The sequence below is a fragment of the Anser brachyrhynchus genome, assembly GCF_964034855.1.
Source record: "Anser brachyrhynchus genome assembly, chromosome: 5".
Lineage (NCBI taxonomy): Eukaryota > Metazoa > Chordata > Aves > Anseriformes > Anatidae > Anser > Anser brachyrhynchus.
Window position 1 is genome coordinate 43,946,958 of NC_137699.1, and position 20,037 is coordinate 43,966,994.

The 20,037-nt window shown below is 41.0% G+C and overlaps 1 protein-coding gene across 7 annotated transcripts in view; it reads left to right on the top strand.

The window, feature by feature from the left end:
* The window catches only part of NRXN3 (neurexin 3), a 993,270-nt gene that overhangs the window by 341,364 nt on the left and 631,869 nt on the right, over positions 1 to 20,037 (top strand). The gene's annotated exons all lie outside the window — the stretch shown is intronic.

Sequence of the window (20,037 nt, forward strand, 5' to 3'; positions counted from 1 at the left end):
ATTTGGGGGGGCGGTATTGAAGAAAGAAAATTAGATCTTAGTTTTTGAGTATATTATCAGAGTTATATGAGAGCCTTTTATATAGCATTTACCACTCTTAGGTTCCATAAAAAAAGTCCAGATGAGTCTGTGTTTCACTGAAGATTCCCTTCGGTCTGTTGAGGTAGGGAAGGTGGCTGTAAAAAGATGCTGGTTGATAGAAAACTGTATACCCTTGCATGAAAAATAATATTAAAAGACCATATCCAATTTTAGTCTGTGATAAAGGAAATAATCTTTTCTGTTTACTTCAAAGAGCTGTTTGAAGTTGCTGTAGGCTTAAAATTGAAACACTATTCCCAAAGAATGCTGTTTAGATCTCAAGTATGGCTTTAAGGTGTATCTTACTTGAAACCAGATTCCTTGCTGCACTGACAGATCCTGGGTGTTAGATGATTTATGGAAGACTGAACATCAGTTTGGAAGCGCTATAATGAATTAAGAGGTGAGGTTGGTCCATGTGTGGTGTAGGCTTGGGGAAAAGTGGCTAGAAAGCTGCCCAGCAGAAAAGGACTAGGAGGTGCTGGTTGACAGCAGCCTGAACAGGAGCCAGCCACGTGCCCAGGTGGTGGAGAAGGCCACTGGCATCTTGGCCTGCATCAGAAGTGGTGTGGCCAGCAGGACTAGGGAAAGGATTTTTGCTTTGTATGCAACATTGATGAGACTGCATCTCAAATATTGTGTTCAGTTTTGGTTCCCTCAATACAAGAAAGATATTGAGTTGCTCAAGCGTGTGCAGAGAAGAGCAAAGGAGTTGGTGAAGGGATTAGAAAACAGGATTTATGAGGAGCAGCTGAGGGAACTGGGGTTGTTAACAGGAGAAGAGGAGGCTCAGGGGAGACTGTATCCCTTTCTACACATACCTGAAAGGAGATTATAGGGAGGTGGGTGTCAGTCTTTTTTTCTCAGGTAACAAGTGATAGGATGCAAGGAAACAGTCTCAAGTTGTGCCAGGGGAGGTTTTGCTTTGAATATTAGGAAAAAATTTTTCTCGGGCAGTCAAGCACGGAACAAGCTGGCAAGGGAAGTGGTGGGGTCCCCATCCCTGGACGTATTTAAGAGATGTGTGGGTATGGCACTAAGGGATGAGAGTTAGTGATGGCGCTTGGTAGGTCAGGTTGATGGTTGGACTCGATCTTGAAGGTCTTTTCCAACCTAGGTGATTCTATGAGTCTACATGTTTTCTAGAGGCTGTGGTCTTTTTATTTACCAAAGAGCCCCATCCAAGCTAGCAGGAAAATGGAAAGAAGTGTGTTGCAACCCTAAAAACAGAGCTTTCAATTAGAAGTGGAGCAACACACTACAGAAATAGTTGTAGCAGCACTGAGGGAGCAAGAGAACATCGTTGCAAAGCATTTTCTTAATATATGTGCTATAGTTTTGGACTAAGAGTATGTTTGTATTGTTAGACAGCAGATGGTCGTGTGTCTGTGTCGTGTGTTCCCCTCCTAGTAATAGATCAGCTTTCCTTCTGGGTCACTGCCAGATTCAGATCCTACTTTTCAGGAAAGTGGAAGCAATTAGTTTCATGGTCTTGGGAGATGGTCCCTAGGAGTCTGCATTCAGAGAAAGAAGCTAAAGCATTGACTGATGTGTGATTATTCCATTTGTGAGCCCTGGTGTGCTGCAGGAGCTTAATTGTGAGTCAGCAGCTTTGAGAACTGCTTCCTCCTTCTGCCCTGTTGCAGGGCTATGTGAGATTAGTCCTGTATGACTGAAACCTGGCAGCTCTTGTTGAATTCCTCTTGCTCATCTAAGTTTGAACACTGTATTTCAAGATGGAGCTGGCAATCAGGAAAACTGTCTTGAATGTCTGATGAGATTGCCAGTTTTCACCCAGCAGTAGCAGAGGGCATTTGCATAAAAATAGGATCTTCTGCTTCCGAAAAGTTCATATGTTTTTGATGCTTAGCCACCCACAACTCTATGTAGATGCTTGCACCATACTTCTTGTTCATGTGTGTCATCTGAGCATCCATACCAGTTTCTCTGGTATCATCTGATGTTGTTGCCATCATCTTCAACTTCTGATGACAGATGGCTATTAGAGGCTCATCTGTGGATGACTTTTCCGGTGGGAAATCAGCTTTAGTAGCAAGGTGTGGTTTTCATACAAAATAAAATTTAGCAGTAACTGGAAGAAACATTTTTTTTTTTTTTTTAAAAAAAAATAGAAAACCAGAATCTTAAGATCAGATCGGTGGGAAGACAGTCTGAATCCAGAGTGTTTTTGTTAGTTTTTCCATAAGCATCAAAACATCTTGAATCATTTTGCTTCCATGCATTTTTAATTGTTGAGGTTGCTGCATTTTTAAATACAGTCTTCCTTTGAAGGTTGATATTTATTTATTAAAAAAAAATACTTTGGATTTTCCTAATTTATTTTTTATGATGCTTTGCTTAAAATGAACAACCCCTTTCCTAGTCCCTCCAACACCTTGTTTCGTTGCTGCCTGTTGCAATGACTCAGGTCATCTGTCCTGCTTTCTCGAAGAAAACCTGCTGGGAACTGATTGATGGAAAACTGTATACCCTTGCATGAATAAAATACGGCTAGGCAAGAACAAACCAAATAACATTGTAGCTATTCTTGCAGGCACAAGACATTTACTTGTGCAGAGGGAGTTATGAATATGCAGATGGGTCTGCCAGGGTCTGTCAAAGTCAGTAGAAATGTTTTAAATTAACTTGACAAATGGAATTCCCAGTCAGCTGAAGAGTTTCAGGTCAAGCAGTCACCATTGCTAACTGAATGTAAGGACCTGGTTTGTGGTTTTAAAGGTAAACAGAACTGTACTTTGGGGATCTCATGGAATGTGTTAGGTTAAAGAGCCTACTAGCAAGATCACAGCAAGCACTGAAGCTCATGCTATCCGACAGGAGTCCAGTGTATTGTCAGAGGTAAGCATTTAGTTTTCAATATCCTTGCTCTTAGTTTTCATTGGATAGAGTGAGAGGTTTTTGTTTGCATATCTTTGGGATGCCATATATCTGTTGTAAAATGCTGTTTTCCATCATGTCATTTCTTCTTGCCGTCTTTATTTTTAGTCAGTCATATCCCACAGTTCTGGAATGGAAGACTGACATGATGTCCTCCAACAGGAATATTTTTTACTTGTTTCATCCCCATGCCTCACTCCTGTAGTTACATAAACTGGTCTTATTTGTTTTTGCATGCTGACAGAGCTTGTATTTAGATGGACCCAACAGTGCTGTTGCTTACACAGATTTGACTAAGTAGTAACTCTATTTTCCTCTTAATGTAAAATCAGCACAACCAGAAGTAGTATCGGGGCCCAAAATAGAATGTGGAGATGTACTGAAAGATTCTTCAACATAATGCAGACATAATGGGTAGCAACATTTTGTTTGCTGGATTTATGGGGAAAATATGCATAGACTAAATACCCTTACATTTTTGCACACATACCTTTTTTTTTTTTTTTAAACAGAACTTACCAAAGAATGTAGCTCTTTGGCCCACCTCCTGTAAACTGGTTCTTGAAATATATAGCTTACTTTAAAGAAAGTTAAGGTTGCTGTGATAGTTTTATAATTTGTGTCATACTGTCTGGTGCTCTGATTTTTCTCCAGTTTTCTGAAAATATCTCATCCTTAATTTGCTTTATTCCCTTTTCAGTGATGACCCCCCTGCTTCATATCAGTCCAAAGGGGATAGTTTTCAGCATTCTACCAAATAATAAGCATGGAGGACAGGGCTATGTGCTACAGATTCAGTGTCTTGTAGAGTGTCTTCAGTTTGTGTTGTTTCTAGGATAATGTTTGTGTTCTTTTTCTTGGTTCAGTTTCTTCTCCTTTTCCCAAACCGTTTATGTGGCATGGCATTAGTCACAGTCACATAGTTTGACACTATGGTTATGGGAGGTTTGATCTTCCCAAGGGTCACTTTCAGTGCCTTTGGGGCAGTGAATACTTCTACCTTATCGCTTGGTATTTCATAACGAGGCCTCTTCTCCTCACTAAAGCATGCCATACAAGCCCTTACCTATTTTCATGTGCCTCATGAAGCTTCAGAAAATCCTGATCCTCTTCTCTTGCCTGTTGCTAAAAGCAAAAATGGAAGAGAGTGAAAGAAGACAGCTAGAATATAGGATTTGTTCTTCCTTTTCAGCTACCATGCTTACTGTACTTAGTGCCTTCATTCAGTGCAGTGTTAATGTTTCGTTTAAGTGCTTCTGTAACAACAGCAAATACCAGCCTATGATGTGTAACTCTGGCAGAGATTTTAAGTTTTCTTTTTTCGATATCCTCTTAAGTGAATAGGAAGCCATGCTAACTCTAATCTAATCAAAATGTTATAAAAACAAGTGCACTTATCTGATTCTTAGGGATGTTGCTGTCATTTTAATAAAAGCTTAATAGTACTCTAACGTGAAAACATTATTTGGAAAGTGAAGAGGTGTGATTAAACAGACACATCGTATTTGTGACTTTAGTATCTACTAATGCCATTTAAACGTAATCAGGAAGAAATGAATGCTCATACAGCCTGAAAAGTGACAAGCCATTAGTATGTCATATTGTAGTGGTGAAAGCAAACCTGGCATTTGTTGCATCTGTACAGCTTAGCCAGGCATTTTCACACACACACACACACACCAGCCAACTGAATGTCCCTTTTTCTCCCCTCACTCTTTTTCCATTCTTGTTCCTCCCCAAATCACCTAAACTCCCCCTTTGTCCTGCCATTGATTGCTGCTCGAGCATGCTGCAATAAGTCCTGGGCAATCTCAAACCGCTTTCCCCTGCATCCCACAACATCACTCATCCCTAGGTAGCAACCCCCTTAGTCTGAAAAGTGGTCCAGAGTGCTGCTCTAGTGACTTGCAGTGATGAATTTCATTTCATGCTTGCACAGTGGGGCTGGTGGCTCAGCTGGGACAGGGGGTTTGCTCTTTGGTGTCCTTAATTTGGGTTCTCACCTGCAGTTGTGCCCTTGGGCTCCTCCAGACTTGTGCAGATGGGTCTTTGATGGGCTGATGGCCCCTGTGGTGGGCCTGGATCTAGCCTGGCAGGGTATAATTTGGGTTCCCGCCTCACGCCATCATCTCTCTGATGTGGGTGTTTCTCTTCGTGGGTACATAGATGAGCTTTGTCACATAAGCTAACAAATTTCTCTTGCCTGTGACAGCTACTAGAAACTGAAGTATTTTGTCTCAAACTTGCTCGATGCAAGTCCACTCCAAGTCACTAGAAGACAAAAAACCCTCTTAAGTTCTTAAGTTCTCAGCACAGAGGTTGCTTGGTACCCCTCCACAGTGAAGCAGTGCTCCTGAGCTGGTTTTAAAGTGGTACCAACAGAGCCCCTGCAGTTAATTGCAATGGGGACAAAAAAAAAAAAAAAAAAGCCTTTTGGGGCTGTGTTCCACATGGCCATCTTCCACCTAGGTCAGAGGCAAAAGGTGAAGAGCTTATAAGAAGCTGCTCTGCTCTGCTGTGGTCTAGACAATATGTCTTCTGTAGATTAAATTCTGTAATTAGTTGCCCAAAATCCATTTTTTTTTTTTTATTCAAAGAAAATTGGCATGCTTTAGGACCTGAGGGAAAGAGAGAATTTTATATGTGATTTACTTTGCCTGAGAACAACCCAGAGAGAGCATTTCTAATGAGAGTTTGAATAGTTAAAAAGAAAAAAACAAAAGCAAGCATGAATCAGCACAAGCACTGCTTGCTATTTTGGGTGCTACCTTATCAGTACATTTTAAGGCAATTCAGTGAGACTTAAGGTTCAGTGGATGTTGGGTAAGGAGTGGCTGGTAAAAAGGCTCTAGTGATTTGTATTACTGGGTGCAGAACACTGTGTGTAATGAAAGAAAGGTGTTCACTGTGTCTCTAATCCTCATTCAGTCAGTGCTATGAAGGTCAAGGTTTTCCTATGGCATAATTAATTTTTGGAGCCCTAAACTGCATTTGCTGTACCACAAGGTCCCTGCATCCCAGAATATTTTGCAGGCTGTACATTTGGGCTGCAAATACAAGGCAGCCCATGGTTATCAGGTTTCAGTGAGCCCCAGCTCCTAGTTAGCAGCAGTCAGTCTTAGTCTTGGAGCTAATACCGCCGTGTCCTTTGAAAGGCTCTAGGCTGACGCTGCCCTTCTAGTGCTCAGGGAGGGACTTCAGCTGATCTTTTGAGATCATCCCTTTGAAGAGGTGGCATTGTTTAGAGTGGAGCTTGCTAGAACGCTTTCTGTGTTAGTTTTAACTAGATTGTGGTGGTGGGACCTAACAGGAAAGAAAACTAACCTTGGAAAATCTGCAGTCATTGGTCAGGAATGAATGACCAGATTTTGGGAAACAGCTACGGCAATTTGCTGATTATTGTTCCCACCACGGTAGGTTTTCTTGACTCTCTGCTGCTTCTTGAGGTTGTCTTCATGTTGTACATTTTTATATACACAATTTCTCAATTTCTGTAGCCTCTGACCCTTTCCATGGGATTGCATCTCAAAATGAGAACTGTCGCATAGGGGAAAGAGTCAAAACATCTGAAAAAATCACCTTGTCAGTCACTAAGCTGGATACTCTTTGCTTAGTGCTGGAAATACCAGAAAAAATCTGGGTGCTATAACAGAGAAAGATTATGAAGTAGGCAGTGGTTGGGCAGATTTATTATTATTAGTATTATTATTTGTATTTTTGCTGAAGGAGAAAGATGCACTGAGTGATTTTTGGAGAAACCTTGGAAGACTTCTAGGGGTAGGATAACTTTTGAAGTCCCGTGAGGCTGGGTTTTGCTTTAATGATGCATGCATTAACTAGTTGCTTGTCAGCACTGTTTATTCTTCTCCACCAGTTGTTAGACTCTGAGCTTCCTTTGTCATGTCTGCATAGAGAAGGCAGGAAGACTTGTTTCCTTCTTGTTGCAGTATTTGCAGCGTCTCAGCCAGGGTGTTTGGGAAAAAAAGCTTTGATAGAAAAACTTCTCTACTTCTCAGTTTGTTATTTTGGCTACTTTATTTGTGTAAACTGATGTATGTTCCTTTCAGAGTAGCTGTCATCACTTGAATTTTCCTCAGTGCTGTGGGTTAACCGTGGTAGGCAGCTGAGCACCACACAGGCGCTCGCTCACTCTTCCCTAGCAGGATGGGGGAGGGAACTGGAAGAGCAAAAGTGAGAAAACTGATGGGTTGAGATAAAGAGAAGTTAAAAAGTGAAAAAGAAAAAATGGAAAAAAAAAAAACCCACACCACAAAACGAAAGAAAACCACAAAACAAAGACCAACAATTGATGCAAAAGCAATCATTCACCACCAGCCAGCCAATGCCCAGCCAGTCCCCGAGCACTGGTAACCAGTCCCTGGCAAACTCCCTCCGCCAGCAGTGTTACGGCAGAGCATGATGGTATGTTATACAGTACGGAGTATCCCTTTGGTCACTTTGGGTCAGCTGTCCTGGCTGCGTTCCCTCCCAGCCTTTCGGTCACGCTAGCCTCCTCACTGCGGTGGGGCAGAGCGAGAAAGGGAGAGAAGGCCTTGACACTCTGTAAACACTGTTCAGCAAAAACACAGGTGTGTTATCAACATGCTTTTGGTCACAAATCCAAAAGTCAGCACCACACGTGCTGCTATGAAGAAAATTAACTCCCTCCCAGCCAGATCCAGTACACTCAGCTGGTGTGAACTGTATGTGAACGTAATGCAGTACATGAACTGGATCCACACATGCAGCTGTAGTCCAAGTTTGTGGGTATTGTGCTATAGGGCCTGAAAAGCCAATGCTTTGGCTGCCTTAAATTAAAACAGAGGACTAAAGGTTTCCAGGCATCAAGCATTTGGCCATTTTTTTCCCATTGATTTTTCTTTTCCTACTCAAGGCACTGAGTATGAGGAAACTTGCTGTGTGAGTGGCAATATCAGGGAGCTGTGTAGGCAGTACTAAATGTGTTGCTTCCAGGATTAAGACGTGTCAAGCTGTTGACTATCTTAAAATCAAACAATGACTGTATTGGGACCTAAATACTGGATACTGTTTACATGAATGAATGGTGAGAGGATTGATAATGACAGAAGCTGCCTCTCCACAGCCAGGAGATTTTCCACACCTAACAGTCCCCAAGCAGTGACTGCTGTTGGGCTGCTACCACGACCTATTGCATTGCCTGTGTTTTGCAGGTGGAGAATTCTGTGATTCTGTAAACTTACATCTTACTCCCCAAGCACTGTGCTCCCTGACAGAAATTTTCTACCAGCAGTGCCTTTTGCTGAACAGTCTTGCAGTTACCTTGAAACTACCCTTCAGTGATTCTGTGTTTGACCATTGTCCTCCCTGAAAAGAGCTGGGCAAAGATGAGCTGTAGGTTTACAGCTTGTCTGTGAGAGAAGCACCTTATAAATATTTGCTGTCTGTGCAGGACTAAATGAGGGGCAGAGAACAAGATCCCTTCTCCCAGGGTTGGAGCTGATGCGCACTGGTGTATGATGCATCTAGCATGATTGTATTGCTCTAGCTTCTCTGAAAACGTGCCATTAGCAAACCTTTTGGCAGCTCTGTCTTCGTTCCTAGTTGCTTATCTTCTAGTCCTCTTACGAAAAGCTGATTCTTCAGGTTTCAGGCCCAAGGAAGAAGTTGTGGACTTCTTGCCTCTCCTCTCCTGTGCAAAGGAAATACAAAACGTGACTTTTGATTCCACAGGGAGCCTGGTGAAGATGCCACAGATGTTAAACACAGTGGTTGAGATTTTTTATATCATCATAAACCATTTTCTAGCTAGTGAAAAATGGAATATGCTGAATGTTTTTGTTCTGAATGTGAAAAGTTAGAAAGCCTGAGAGAAATTCTCAAGTCATTTTCGCAGTTAAATCTCTTTTGACTTGTGTCACTTCAGTGGCTGCTGTATTAAATAGTTATGTGTGCACACTTCATCGTGGCAAAATAGCTTTTTCCTCGTGGTGGCTTTCACATCCAGGCCTGATCATGAACTAGAGGCCCAATCACTGGCTACAGTTTTAATTATCCAAGGGTATCTTACTATTTTGGTTTGCTAGTGAATGTGAAGTGGATAATGACTGGCAAGCTTACCAAAAAAAAATAAATAATAATAATTATACTAATTAACACAAGAGTAGGTTCAGGTAAGGGTTTAATTTTATATTAAGAAACTGTTGGCATGCAAACATCATTTGGACTAGTGTTCTTTTTTATTTTTGTAGGGAAATCTCACTTGAAATTATTCAGTCCAGTATTTAAAACTGATGGGGAAAAGAAATGTAGCTGGCACTGCTTTTGGTTCATATCAGCATCTTTCAAAGTTAGGAATGTTGCTATCTCCACCAAGCTATTATCATCTTTGGGACTTTTTAGTGAAAAATGATCTGATAGTATTAAAACATTTAAATAAAGTTGCAGTATCCTTTCTAGGACAGTGCTCTTCATGAATTCGTGGAGTTTCACTATAGCTTCCTGAGGGGAGGGACAGTATTATTTTCTATGCAAAACCATAAATGTTTCTCAGCTGAATTTAGGAAAATTCTCATGTGTTTGATATTTCAACTTTAATACAAGAAAGGAAGGGAAAAAGCATATTTGTAGAAGACAACTGAGATTTTTAGTGGTCATTATGCAGTTGGCCAAGCTGTATACTGGTAGTTGCCACTACAGTGCAACAGTGATCACATACAACATAATTACATTGCTACCACAGCATGTTCTGCCACATCCTTGCTCTCTCTCATGAAAATACTCACCATGGTCAGTCTTAGGATTGTCAAAATATTTATGCCACAAGTCTGGGCAATATCACAGCCCCTTTTGTTTGCTATGGGCAGAAAACTAGCCTTGTTTAGCTTCGTGCTTTCTTATACTAAAAAATAAAAAAAAAAGGAGGAGGAAAAAAGGAAGTTCCTAATTTACTACTTTATATTTTCTGCTTAGCATAATTCTAGATGAAGGGGAATATTTATAAGTAAGTTGCTTCCTAAGTCATCATTGCTACTGAAAGCAATGTCAATAAAATTGACAAGTTTTTGTTGCAGCAAAAATTTTTAATTTCTCACTGGTCACACTTTGTGTTATTTCAAAAATATTAAAATGCAACAAAAAAACAGTGTGAAAACTATTTGAAAGCACAGGTTTTCTTTTTTCTTTTATTTTTCATTTTGCATAGCTCTCATGCAGCTTGTTTTCCTGAAAGAGCTGAAAAGTTCATCTAGACTTTAAGGTTTTTCCCCCAGTTGCAGTAGGATCTCAAGCTTCCAGCTTGGCAGATTCACTCAGTATATTTGGTACAATTCCTCACTTGTGTGGTGACTTCTCCAGCTGTATTTTGCAGGAAATGCTGTGTCCAGCAGGGCTGTGTAGGGAGAATCATCTGTGGCCCCAAATGTCTGTGTGTGCCCAGGCTGACCGTGCTGGTTCCCAGCCCAAGCAAGCTTTCCTTCTCTCGTGGCACTCGCTGCTGTGCCTGTTACAGAGGGAGCTGAGCACCACCTCGTGGTGCAGCTGGAGGTTTTCTGGTCTCTTCTCTGTTTATGTGCTGAGCAGCCTAATACATCTACAAAGCAGCAGCAAATCATTTTGTGTTTGTTTTGTGTTGCTTTTTCCCATTTGTGAAAGTATCTGAGGTATGTTCAGGGCGCTCTGTGGAAGGTAATAACGAGGAAGATTGTGTTCATGGGCATTTCTGTGTGAATAGGTCTTGAATGCAAATTGGTTCCTGACTGTAGCACGGGGCTACTATATCAAATATGCTTTATAGGCAGCAAGAAACTTTTTCAAAGCGTGGACTGTATCACAGGACAGTGCTAATCAGCACGGAAAAGCAACAGCATGCTTCACTTTCTTGCACTTGCTCTTTTTCCTCTTGGATGAAAACAGCTGATGCTTGCAGAGCTGAGGGTTTGGGTCTTAAGTGCTAGGAACAGCCCAAGAAAGGAGACTGAGCAGACTGCTCAGCCTCTGCCAGCTTGCAACTTGACAGTGCTGTGTCTTGGACAGCTGCAGCAAATCAGACCATCCTAACTTCACTACTCCATTCCCAGTGATAAAGCTAAGGTCAGGCTTGAAGTAGTAAGTAAAGCGTGCTTGTATCAGCATGTCCAAAACATCCTTACTAAAATATATCATGTGGAATACCTATAGAAAAATGTAACAACTTCTGATTTCGGAAGCTTCACAGAATATATATATATATATATATACACACATATATATAACTGGCATATTTTCTAATAATTTGTATGAATCTATGCATAATCTCTCACAATAGCAACAGCCTACAGTGGTTGTGGGACAGCTGACAGGTCGGTAGGCTAGAAAGGTAGGGAAAATATTTAATAAACCCAGCTATTGAAAAAACATAAATGATATTTGCTTAGCTGATACTCAGTCACTCCGAGCTGGTTAGGCAAGAATTCAAAAAGGGTTACAGTGGTTAAGTGCTGAAATGCCTTGGTTTCAGGTGGAATCCTTAAAAGCACATTAACCCAGCCTTGACCATAATGGGCTGTAGGAGCCATGCGTGAATACAGAGGTTGTTAAAAGCTGAGGATGGCGCTTGGAAGACATGAAGTTACTTTAAACCCAAACCCTCAAGTGAAACAGCTGAAACCTGAGAAATAGAGAGTAGGAGTAATTAAGCAAATAGAGATGTAGTCCATTTTAAGCTAATATAATTGCATCTAATGTTCGTTTTATAAGCAAAAAATGACTTTTAAACCTCTGAAAGATCTTGTGCTTTGCTTTACCATTAATCCTGTTTGACATTGTCTGAGTTGAGTCAAGGTAAACCTGAGAAATCTGTTTGTTTCACAGCCTCACACAGTGACTCTGAGGTAGGCTTTCTGCCTTCTTGATTGCTGAAACTATGTTATTTAGTACTCAACTCCAGTAGGCAGTTAAGACTTTTTTTCTGCTTTAGATGTAATTCGCAGAGGTACTGAGCATAGTCAACTCTGGTTGACTTTCAGAGGGTTTTAGAAGCTCAGCATTTGTGAAAAATCAAATCTTAAGGCCCTTGTCCTTTAATAGGTCTACTGACCAATAATAAGGGGAAATATTCAGAACTGAAAATATGACAAGTGAGAGAGATGCTGTATCATTTTTTTCCCATTGTGAGGTAAATGAGCCAAGTGTGAGTCCCTCGGGGCATATCATGCCTTCATGTGGGCAGGTGGGCAGAGGTTTTTGCCGAAGCAGAATGCAATGTACCTAATGGATCATGTTTTTCCATGGGATTTAATTGCCATGACCTGAAAAATTAATTAGTTTGAGAAGGCTCAGTTACATTGCTTTGAATCCAAAAAAAAAAAGTGCATTTTAGCTTACCAAACATTTATCTCTGGGGATCTGCATCATGTTGATATTCAACGACCAAATATGAATGTGTTTTCATGTGAGATTTCTGCTTTTGTTTTTTCTGATTGGGCCAGAAATGTAACAGAAACATCCTTTACCTGGTAGTGTTGGGAATGCAGAAGAAGGATCGAGAGAACTGCAGTAAATTAAAAGAGGAATGTATGGTGAAATATTTTAGCTGCCTCTCATTTTTGGGAGGAACATTAGCTTTATTTGTAGTTGGGCAAGGTAATGCATTGCTTCGTTTTGGCATTCTTCTTTTGTCACAGCACAGATAGGATATTTGCTTCTGTTTCACAGTGGAATGAAATTAAGAATCCTTTCTTAGGAATTCCTAAGCATATTTTGATCTTTGGAGTATTCATTTATGCTGATGATTTAGTCCTTAGAAGACTGCAGTGGTTGTGGCATTGCTATCCCCATGGAATTGCTGAAGGACAGAGTGTGAAGTCATTTTATGCAGAAGCAGTAGCAGCAACATTATGGGCTTTCAGCCCTGCCCTTACATAGCACCATTATCTAAGCACTTCTGACACTGAGGGGAAGCTTTGTTGCAGCTATTCAGCTCTGGTGCTACTCTACAATTTTTAGCAGAGATGGAAGTACGAGTGCAGACGAAGATTATACATTCTCACATTCTTACTGTGTTACCTTATTGCACTGCTGGAATATGGAGGGATCCACCCTGCACTTGTGTAAAAGCGTTCTGCATGTAAGTTTATTTCCAACAACTTTTTGGAAATTTGCAGGCTGCGTATTGATTGAAAGCAAAATGCTTAGCTGCTTTTCAGACTGCAATTAAAATTGAAATTGGTGTTTGGGACAGAACAATATTCATTAACTGTGAACACTATTAGTTGTAGCAGTACTGGAAAAAAATATCATCAAATTCTGCCTCAGATGACAATAATTCCAGGTCTTTTGCTTCCAGGAACATCCTGAAACTTTAATAGGTCTTGAGTGAAACCTGGACAGACTTTTCTGAGGAAAGAAGGAAAGAGAATCTAAGAAGAGATATCCCAAAGACATTGAAATGAAATCTTAAGATGAACTTTTTCTGAAGAAAGTTATCTGAAGCACTAACAAATTTGTTAGGATATGATTTCCACAGCTACAAAAACAGAGGAGAAACAAATCTGAAACTCATTTCCTAGGCTTCAAAGATTGTGTGGAAGTTTGAGTCTGTTTTTACTGTCTATGAGTGAAGAAAATGTCAAAATGGAAAACTAAATGGTACTGAGAATCCTCTACTTCAAACTTATTTTTGCGAGCGTTGAGAATTCTCTTTATAGCTTCTAAGATCTCCACGATGGATAGAGACTGCATCAAGCATCCTAGATATCACTCCCCAGTCCTGCATTGCTTCCATAGCATTGTAATGCTCAGCTCTTACACGGTCACAGATGGGAGAGACTATAATATTTGTAATAGGAAATGATGAGGCAGTTTAGGTAGGTGAACCAATACACATCAGGAAACCAATTACTGCCTGATACCTGTTCTAACATCAGGAAGTGCCAATACGTTGACATAGCATGCATGTAGTCTAGCCTGGCCTTGATAAACACATTTCCTTGGTGCCCTCAGAGCAAAGGGTATTACTTTTTCTGTTTTCGCTTCTGTTCTGGATCCACAAAATCTTAGTTTTGGTTCTTGCTGATAAGAATGGTATCCCTGTGCAAGCAGACATATATTTTTACAGGACGGCTTGGAGACAGAATCTGCACTGAAGATTTCATTATCCAAATGAATACAAGAATAAAAGGCACAGAGGGAACGTATGGGCTTCCACATTTAGTCTAGTGATTAAATTTACTCAGCGTTTTAGTCTGTTGAGACTTAGTCTTTCTGTAGTCAGTGGAGAGAGGACTAAGCTGTCCTAGAGTATTTTTTGGAGCTGTGAGCTAAGTCAGCCTCCTCCAGTGGGCAATTCAGAACCACCTGCACCTCCTGGCTGATCATCACGAGCATTGCCATGACATTTCTCATTGAGTAATGGACAGACTTCTAAAATCGACATCACCAGAAGGTCCTCCAGATAATAATAATCTCTACAATACTCAGCAGTAGCAAGACTTTGGGCAAGTCATTTATTTACCTGTAGCTCAGATTTCCAGTAATGTGTAGCTAATGATAGTCACCTGCTTGCCAGGAGGCTTCAGGATCTGCATTCATGAATGTTTGTAATGGCTTTGATAGTATGAGTTCAAAGGTATTCTGCAAACAAATTTAGCACTTATGAAAGAATTATGAATTTCTGTTTATTACCCACCACATTACACTAATAAACTCCTGTAAGATGCAATGATTTCCAAAATATTAAAGGCCAAATTGTCTCACTGAAGCAATTCCGTGGAAACACGGCAAGCAATTTTTTCCCTTTTATCTGTGGCAATTAGTTTCTTGAAAGATATCAATATCCATAGGTTATATGTATTTTTAATGTAGTTATTTAAATACAGTACCATCAATTCAGTATAAAATGCCATACTTCCAAACAGTAAAAGAATAGATAGCTTAAACTGAAATAAAGAAAATGAACTTAAATGAGCAGGAAGAAATGGACATATTTACAAGAATGAAGTAACTGTGCAATGTTCTGTCCGTAGATGATCAAACCTCACCATTATATGTGAAAACATTATTAACAGTTTGTTCTTCTCCTCTCCTCCAAATTGCCCGCATTTCTAGATAGTTTCCATAACACTGTATTGAAAAAGATAACTGTGTTTCTTACACCACTGTGTCATCAGGAACAGTGAGAAATGATGGGTCTGCTTCTTAAATAAAAATGAAACAAATGCTCAGTCTCTTACACCAGCAACTGGACTGCTCAAAGCGCAGTTCGCATGTACAGTTTTATAGGCTTGGGATTTATGCACTGTACTTCAGATTCAGTAGTAATTTCCATAAAAATGACAGAATAATTAGGGCAGAAAAATGTGGTTGTCATTTATAAATGATGTTGCTTTTGCACATGATTATATGTCTCAATGTTCTGGATGACTGAAAAATCTGCAGACTGTGTAACAGGTTACCTGGTTTGTGATACTGTTACCTTCCTGTAAATTAGCTTCCTTATGTACATGGCAAACTCTGATCCTGCTCTGAACTTTTAAATGCATCTTTTCAGCACCAAAGTTTTTTTGCTGCTGCTGAAGTAATACTTAATTTAAGGTGTTTGAGTCTGCAAAAGCTGAAGTTTGCTTTCTTGGGTGTGTCAATAACACTTAGAGCACATTTTCATGGTGATCATGCTTATTTTACTATGCTCCTTTTATATAATGCTGTTCTTACTTTTGATAAAGTAGGCAATATGTGACAGAACAAAATCAATGTAAATAGATGTGGGGTGTTTCTTGGGTGTGCTAGCATTCTGACCCCAGTTTTTTACATTTCTTGAGCAAAAGGGAGATTGAATTATGGTTGTAAGAGTTTCAGTGGGACTAGTTGCTGTAAGGAGAAATACTTAGAAATATAATGACAAGCTAAAATTTGCTTGTATGGAAAAAATAAATCTATAAATAAAACCCAAGTGGAGATGCTAACTATGCCATAGCCACAGTGGAATCTACAGTATGATCTGCTTACCCTGTGGAAGGGTCTGCTGAGTTTTATATCCGTGTAGTTTCCCTTTGGTGTACACAGTGGGAAATGTTATTTGAGCTGTGACTGAATGGCGTTTCAGGTGGCTTTCTTCTTCACACTCAGTGAAACATCTAGACCTGTGCATCTTGTTTTCTTTGGCAAGCAGCATGAGGTCAGTGAAATGCCATTAATGTTAAACCTCACAGCTTTGGTAAGGTTCCCATTGTGGAATTTTAGATGGCACTGAAGTGTATTCTTTCTGTTATTTGTATTATGGTGTGTTGCACATGAATGAGCACATGGTTCTGTCTATACACTCCAGATTTCACAGGTTTTAACTATTTCTCATTGGTGGCATTTCATTACACGTACAGACGTGTGTGTGTATAGGGCCTAACGCTACCCATGTAATGGGAATCTGATCCTGCTTCTTCCTGGGACAAAAAGGCAATATTCCCTTGGAATTTGAATCAGGGGAACAAAGTCAGCTGTTATCAGGGAAAAATCATAAGGGGTCTCCTGTATAAAGGAACGAAATTTCTCCTTTGAGGAGGTTTGAAAAGATGTGGCATCTTAGCTAGGTAGAAGAGGCATGGAGGCAGTGCAGAGGAAGAATATCTTGTGTCAGAAGAGAATAAATTATGTGTGAGGAGACAGAAGAAGATTGAAAAGAAGCCAGTCTTAAATAAGAATTGAAGGAGGAAGGTCTAAAAATAAAGAAAGAAGCTGTAGTTTTGAGGAGGTCAATTTTAAATATCTAAAAGTGGAGAGCAATCAGTTTTTCACTGGATCTTGAAAAGACTAGGGAAGTATCAGAGGTATATGAGAGTAGAGGGTGATTTGGTTGTGAGAATAAAACACTTTTTTGTCTTTTTTTTTGAAGTTAATAAGTCTCAAGTTAGAAAAGAGAGAGAATGAAGACTTGCACTTCTGATCTGTGTGTATAATATGTAACACGTGGCAAATTGGCTTCCAAATTTGCTCAGCTCGGTCTCAGCCCGTTTGTCTTGGAGCCCTCATGTACCTTGAGAATAATTGTTCCCTGCCTTTCTGTAAATAACCCCAAACAATAGCAGAGCTCTGGCAGCTGCTGCTTTGATCTGAACATACAAAGCCACGTTGGTAAGACAGCAGCTTTGGAATATAAAAGAGGGAATCATACTCAAAAACACAGCGTGTGTGTGTGTGTGTAATTTTTGGTATAGATTGGAGCAATTTTTCTTTACCTCCTGACTTCTGGGAGAAATTCAGTCTTTAGAATTTTTCTGCTGCAATTGCTGAGCGCTCTTTTGTGCAGCCTGTGCATGTACAGTGAGTGCATCTATCAATTGGTGTATCGGCCTTAATGGTTCTGTATGTTTTTGTGTCTTTTCAAAATCTATCTATCTTGTGAGTCAGTCATTCATTTGGCCTTTCAGTCTGTCTAATCTTTTTATGATTTTATTGATGTGTTCATGCCAAGGATACAGAAAAAAAAGAAGCCATTTTTAACTACTCTGTAACAGCCAGAAAAAGCCAGCTGAGTTTACATGTCCTGTTTTTTCAAAGCAGGATTAAGACTGTATTTCTGCTCCCACTTGAAAGCGTTGCCCAGAAAATCTAAGTGTTTTTTGTTTGTTTGTTGTTTTTATGAACATGGGGCCTTGCATATCTCAGGAATTCTCAGGAAGGGTGCTAGACACAAGAGTTGATGAATGAGACCTTTTTTTATTGCCATGAAATTAGCTTATTGAAATTTATTACATATCCAAGAACTCTTTTCCATTGAATTTTTTTGAAGTTTATTAAAGAAGCAAGAACTCTTCCATTAAATTTTTTTTGAAGAAGCTTTGCTCATAGTGGCTGACCTGAGGTTGTTTTGTTTATCTCTTTCATGCTGAGGTTGATTTTGCTTTCCCTTGTCTGCTCACCTGATCCTGTGCTGCAAAATGTTTCACAGGAATGCAGGAGCACTAACATTTTGAATTTGCAGTGTCATTTTAGAAATATTTTGTTTCACAGTGTTCTAAATGCTTTTAAGTTGGATTATTGCTTTCCCTGGAAAAGGCTATAGAAAGGAAAGTATTAACTAGCAGGTTGATTGTGCAGAAATAACACAGCAGTAATCATTAGAAATTTTAATCAGGAGCAAGTATTTATTAGCCTAAATCCAAATAAACACCAGCCTTTATATATATGTGTGCCTAGAACTGCTCATTGGACTTTGCCTTCTCCCAGGTACTTGTCTTCTTCTGTGTCTTCAGCAGCTCTTTGCTTAAGGAGAGGTGCGAATTGGACTGAAATTGTCAGTGAAGTTTAAGCTGTACCTCTGTTGGAGACAAAACTTGGGCTGGTGATGCAGGGAACTAAGTGCTGGCATAGGAGGTATGTCAAGTCACGTGAAGAGATGAGTGGTGTGGAGTCGCAGTGAACATAAGGACATGTATGATCCTACTAGCTAAGCTGTCCAGGATTATTACTGTTCTGCATACTCTCTCAGATGCAGCATGATCTGATACAGGACTGACGGTACAATGACCGTTGGTATCCGGGGCTCTTTCCCCAAATCTTTGCTTTCCATTGTTTAAAGGACACTACCTTCTTTAGCTGTAACAAGCAAGAATTTTGCTTGCTTTTAAAAGAAAGGACCAAATAGTCTGGTTCCTACCTCTTTGAACCCTAGTTTAATTTTTCTATTCTTGCTAATGTTGTTCTATGCTAGGCATAAGGCTGGCATGCCACTGTGGAGGGACTGCACTCAGCCCTGAGCTCAGCCTCCAGCTGTGTGCTGAGAGGTGCCAATGTCTCCATGCTTTACAGACCCACTTCTCAAGCACATTTAAGCTGGACTAGTAGCAGCACCGTGACTATGCCTGCTGGCTTGTAGATCTGGCCACTACTTCATTACAGAAATGCTCCTGAGGATTTTTAAGAGCGGGCAGGCTTTATAAGCAAAATTGTTGTGGTGGTTTTACTCGGGTGGGTGGCCGAGCTCCACCACAACCGCTCTCTCACTCCCCCTCCTGAAAGAGGAACGGGGAGAAAATACGATGAAAAGGGCTCAAAGGTTGAGATAAGGACAGGGAGATCGTGCAGTAATTATTGTGACGGGCAAAACAGACTCAGCATAGGGAGATAGTAAGATTTATTGCCTATTACTAACAAGCTAGAGAAGTGAGAAACAAAGGAAAGAAACCAAAAGCACCTTTCCCCCCATCCACCCTCTTCCACCTCCTCCTCCCGAGTGGTGCGGGGGAATGGGGGTTATGGTCAGTCTGTAGCGCTGCTTCTCTGCTGCTCCTTCTTGGTCACTCTCGCCCCCTGCGCTGTGGGGTCCCTCCCACGGGATGCAGTCCTTGCTGAACTGATCTGACGTGGGCTGCCCACAGGCAGCAGCTCTTCAAGAACTGCTCCAGATATGGCTCCGTACCACAGGGTCCATCCCTCAGGAGCGAACTGCTCCAACCTGGATCCCCCACGGGCAGCAGCTCCTGCCAGGTCACCTGCTCCTGCGTGGGCTCCTCTCCACGGGCTGCAGCTCCGGCCCGGAATCTGCTCCGGCAGGGGTCTTCCACAGGCCACAGCCTCTGTTGGTGCAGGTCCACCTGCTCCACCGTGGTCTCCTCCACGGGCTGCAGCGTGGAACCCTGCTGCACCGTGGTACTCCATGGGCTGCAGGGGGACAGCCTGCTTCACCATGGTCCTCACCACAGGCCGCAGGGGACTTCTGCTCCGGCGCCTGGAGCACCTCTCCCCTTCCTTCTTCACTGACCTTGGCGCCTGCAAGGCTGTTCCTCAACTCCTCTCAATCTCCCAGCTGCTGTGTGGCGCAGCGTGTTTTTTTTTTTTTTCCCTGACTTAAATATGCTCTCACAGAGGCGCAAAACAACATCACTTATTGGCTCAGCTCTAGTCAGCAGTGGGGCCCTTACCAAGCATGGGGCAGCTTCTAGATCCTCCTCACAGAAGCCACCCCTATGGCCCCCTGCTACCAAAACCTTGCCACGTAAACCCACTACAGTTATGTACTCAATCCATATGCTCTTCTAGTGGAGGGACACAATCAAATCTCAAGTGTGAGACAGCAGACTGTCCTAGGTGCTTTTTCAGACAGGCTTA